Source organism: Leuciscus leuciscus (genome assembly GCF_965113295.1).
Source record: "Leuciscus leuciscus genome assembly, chromosome: 21".
NCBI classification, from domain to species: Eukaryota; Metazoa; Chordata; class Actinopteri; order Cypriniformes; family Leuciscidae; genus Leuciscus; species Leuciscus leuciscus.
The window spans coordinates 814,760-819,759 of record NC_138745.1 but is presented as its reverse complement, the minus strand read 5'-3'; the positions used below and the strand labels follow the sequence as shown (position 1 = coordinate 819,759).

Genomic DNA, 5,000 nt, shown 5'->3' with positions numbered 1-5,000 from the left:
GTAAATTCTAGGGTTGGTGATGTCACTAACCCGGGAGGAGTGTGGTGTAGTCTCTACCAGCCGTTTGTTGTAGTTCTTAAAAAGCGATTTCTTTAAAAGCAAATATCTCCCTTTGCTTTGAACTTTGAGCGTCGTAACTTTGCAGATGTTGTTTATGCTCAAACAGCAACATTACACACTAACTAAAGTTAGAAAAGTCAAATCATAATCAAGCACCCCTTTAAAACACATTAAAACATGTGCATAAAACTGATCAAAAGTGACACTAAAGACATTTATAATCTTACAGAAAAGACTATTTCAAATAAATGCTGCTCTTTTGAACTTTCTGTTCCTCAAAGATCCTGAAACATGACGGTTTACACAAACGTATGAAGCATCAACACTGATAATAATCATAAATGTGATTCTTGATCATCAAATCATCATATTAGAATGATTTGTGAAGGATCATGTGACACTGAAGACTGGAGTAATAATGCTAAAAATTCAGCTTTGATCAAAGGAACAAATTACACTTTACTACATAAACAGATGATTTACATTCTAATAATATTTCACTACTTTACTATATTTTTGATCAAATTAATGCAGCTTTGATGAGCAGAAGAGACTCTTTCAAAAACATAAAAAATCTCACCGACCCCAAACTTTTGTAAAGTCGTGTATATTTACATGTACATCATTGGGGTTTTGTAACTCTAAGAGATTAAAGTCAATCTCAACAGATTATGAATATGATGGATAAATGAAATGTGTTCCATTGTAATAATATTTCACTGTATTTGATCAAATAAAGCAGCCTTGGTGAGCAGAAGAGACGCAATCATTCTTCATTTATTCAGTGTTTCTCGCGTCACACACACTTTCAGTCTCTGTTGTGTTTGAGCAGTTTCTCAGAGTTCAGGACACAGAGGTTTTCCCACTCGTAATGTCATCCGGTCGGGAATGCTGGAAATGTGTGGGAAGATTCAGACGTCAGTGGGATCGAGGTTCTGTGTGAAGGGTTCGTCTGTGTAAAACTAAACCTCTGTCGTTTAATCGTTCTCTCACTCTCACCTGCGGGAATCTCTTTCTCTTTCTTTCTTTTTCCTCGTGTTTTTGAAATAATCATGCAAAATGTTTCTTGTGTTTCACAGACGGAGAGAAGCTGAATGATGACAGAATGTTGATTTGACCTTATAATGACCTTTCACTCCAAGAGTGGACATAGGATGGATGGATGGATGAATGGATGGATGGATAGAAGGATGGATGGAAGGATGGATGGATGGATGGATGGATGGATGGATGGATGGATGGATGGATGGATGGATGGATGGATGGATGGATGGATAGAAGGATGGATGGATGGATGGATGGATGGATGGATGGATGGATGGATGGATGGATGGATGGATGGATGGATGGATGGATAGAAGGATGGATGGATGGATGGATGGATGGATGGATGGATAGAAGGAAGGATGGATGGATGGATGGATGGATGGATGGATGGATGGATGGATGGATGGATGGATGGATGGAAGGATGGATGGATGGATGGATGGATGGATGGATAGAAGGAAGGATGGATGGATGGATGGATGGATGGATGGATGGATGGATGGATGGATAGAAGGATGGATGGATGGTTGGATGGATGGATGGATGGATGGATAGAAGGATGGATGGATGGATGGATGGATAGATAGAAGGATGGATGGATGGATGGATGGATGGATGGATGGATGGATGGATGGATGGATGGATGGATGGATAGAAGGATGGATGGATGGATGGATGGATGGATGGATGGATGGATGGATGGATGGATGGATGGATGGATGGATGGATGGATGGATGGATGGATGGATGGATGGATGGATGGATGGATGGATGGATGGATGGATGGATGGATGGATGGATGGATGGATGGATGGATGGATGGATGGATGGATGGATGGATGGATGGATGGATGGATGGATGGATAGATAGAAGGATGGATGGATGGATGGATAGGTAGATAGATAGATAGATAGATAGATAGATAGATAGATAGATAGATAGATAGATAGATAGATAGATAGATAGATAGATAGATAGATAGATAGAATCACATGAAACACATCCCTATTGTAAGCATATGTTACGAGGCGTTTGCTCTGGAAAGTGGGAATGTTTTCCTCTGGTGTTTCCTGATGATAAAAGAATCTCAAACCAACATTCCTGATCAGTCCAGCAGAACACATCTTCACACACAGGTTTACTGTCCTGTGTTATAAACGATTACTGGCGCTCGTGAGGCTGCATTAAATTAAATGAAGTGTTTCTTCCTGTCAAGCAAAACAGTAACAGCTTTCCTTCATTTCCTCAGATCAACTAAACAAGCGTGAACTCGCCGTGATTGTGTGATTGTGCCGCTCGTCCAGCCAAATGTAGCGTTAAATAATGCATTACTACAGATGGTGGAGCTTCTAAACCCTGAGGACGATCTCCAGCGACGCCAGTGAGCCCGAGGTCTGACATATGCTGAGAACCCTGGCGGACCGCTGGGAATATCGGGAGATCGCATTACAAATCCCTGGACGGAAACGACAAGATGCGCATCGATTCTAGACAACACACACACACACACACTCGACTGAGGATAATAGTTTTATCCGATAAGACATGCATATAAACTAGCGGTAAATATGGAGTCTTGATCAGACATAAATACATTCTGAATCCCTGACTGTGTTTTCTCTCAGAGGCCTCGTGTTCCTCTGAGTGTATTTATATAAGTATATTTATATATATATATAGTCCAGAGCTGTTGTTTCTCTGTCTATATGAGGACACACATGGTTCCCACACCCACGTTTTTCTGGAAAATTCATGGCTGGTTCACAGGCTCTGGCATCACGCTTGGAAAATCAGGAATGACCCGTCAAACGCTCAAAGAAAGAATGCTTTAAATATGGAATCTTGTGGATAAAGTCCATCAAAACTCTTAAATATCCACTATTTAACCTCACATGACCTTTCACCCCTCGTTCTCTATAGTTGGATCATTCAGCCGGATTTAAAGTCACCATGAAATCAGAATATTGCAGTGTTTATTCTATATGATTTATCGTTGCACATCATTATTGAGTTAATAATCTTGAATCAGAATAACAGCATCTCTTCTCTTCTCTGATGACGAGGGCGGGGCTATAACCTGTCACTCACATGAGATCAGCCAATAGCAAACCACAACCATCCAATCAACTCCCCACAGACACAATCAAGCCCCGCCCACATCTGTTCTTGTTCCAGAAGCGTTTCACTCGATATACGACACAATAGAGGAGAACAGACCAGAGCATCTTCCCTTTCATGCTGATTTTTGAGCATTTGTATCGCTGAATGCTGGAATATCTCTATTTACACAGAGTGCTTGAGAAAGAGTCCGTGGTGAGCATGATTCATGAGTCCCAGAACTGCACGTTTGACTTCTCCAGTGTTCAGAAGTGAGTCAGTGTTTCCAGCATCTCAGTATGAGGAGTACAGTACGCTTCACTCAGAAACACACACACACACACACATGATCAGCTGACACACACTCTTGGACAGAGCTAATGAAGCTGAATGTCAGAGTTTAGTGCGCTTTTTTGAAAAACAATCTTAATAAACACGTTTTTTGCATATTTTGGTCTTAAAAATATGCAAAAGAGCTGCTAATGTGAACGGACTTCAGTTTGGAATATATTATGGACACTGAAATGTAGCAATTATAGTTATTATTAACAAAAATAATTTAGTTCATAAATATATATATATATAAATTATTTATTATTAATAATAATCATGAAATAATCATTTTAAATAATTCTACTAATATTATGTATTGAAAACAATAAAATAATGTTGCCGTAAAATAATAATTAATTCATAATAATAATTTCATGAACTAAAATATTGTAAATGATAAACACTACTACTATTATTTTTTATCCACTTTCTATATATTATCTAATAATTTTATATTGATATATTATTTAATAAAACAATGTATTAATAATAATACTGAAATAATAATTTAAATAATTCTAATATTATTGATTGAAATTAATAAAATATTGTAATAATAATAAATTATTTGCTCATAGTAATAATAAATAAATAAAAATCAAGAATCTCTCCTAATTTCCAGCAAGAAAAATGTGAGATTTTGTTTTCTCATTAATCGTTCTTATTAATAAGAAACATCTTTTCATTTGTTTTTGTTGTTGTTAATAATAATAATAATAGCAAATTATACTATTTATATATAATGATATTATTTATTAAAAAAATACATTTATTATTATTATTTTGTTATTTATCCATAATAATAGAATTATATTCTAGACTTTTCATTAATAATAATTGAAAAGCTAAAATCTTCCTTTTGTTGCAGTAAATCAGACTCAGTGTGTGTGTGTGTGTGTGTGTGTGTGTGTGTGTGTGTGTGTGTGTGTGTGTGTGTGTGTGTGTGTGTGTGTGTGTGTGTGTGTGTGTGTGTGTGTGTGTGTGTGTGTGATTATTCGCTGTCAGCGCTTTCAGTCCATCAGGAAGAGTCTGTTTCCTATTATTCCCTCACTCATGATATTCACTCTCACTGCTCGGATTCTGTGGCCTTACAAACCTGTCGGATTCTTCAGTTACACACACACACACACACACACACACACACACACACACACACACACACACACACACACACACACACACACACACACACACACACACACACACACACACACACACACACATACATGCACACGCACACACACACACACACACACACGCGCACACACACACAAACACACGCGCGCGCGCGCGCACACACACACACACACACACACACACATACGCACATACGCACACACGCACACACACACACGCGCGCGCGCGCACATACAGTTTATCTTTAGAGAAAACACACTTTGTGTCGTCGAGAGCATTTTCTCACACATGCTTGCAAACTAATTCCCACGAGAGCCATGAGAGT

The 5,000-nt window shown here is 38.3% G+C and overlaps 1 protein-coding gene across 2 annotated transcripts in view; it reads right to left on the bottom strand.

The window, feature by feature from the left end:
* gas7b (growth arrest-specific 7b) overlaps window positions 1-5,000 on the bottom strand; it is a 46,716-nt gene that overhangs the window by 38,319 nt on the left and 3,397 nt on the right. The gene's annotated exons all lie outside the window — the stretch shown is intronic.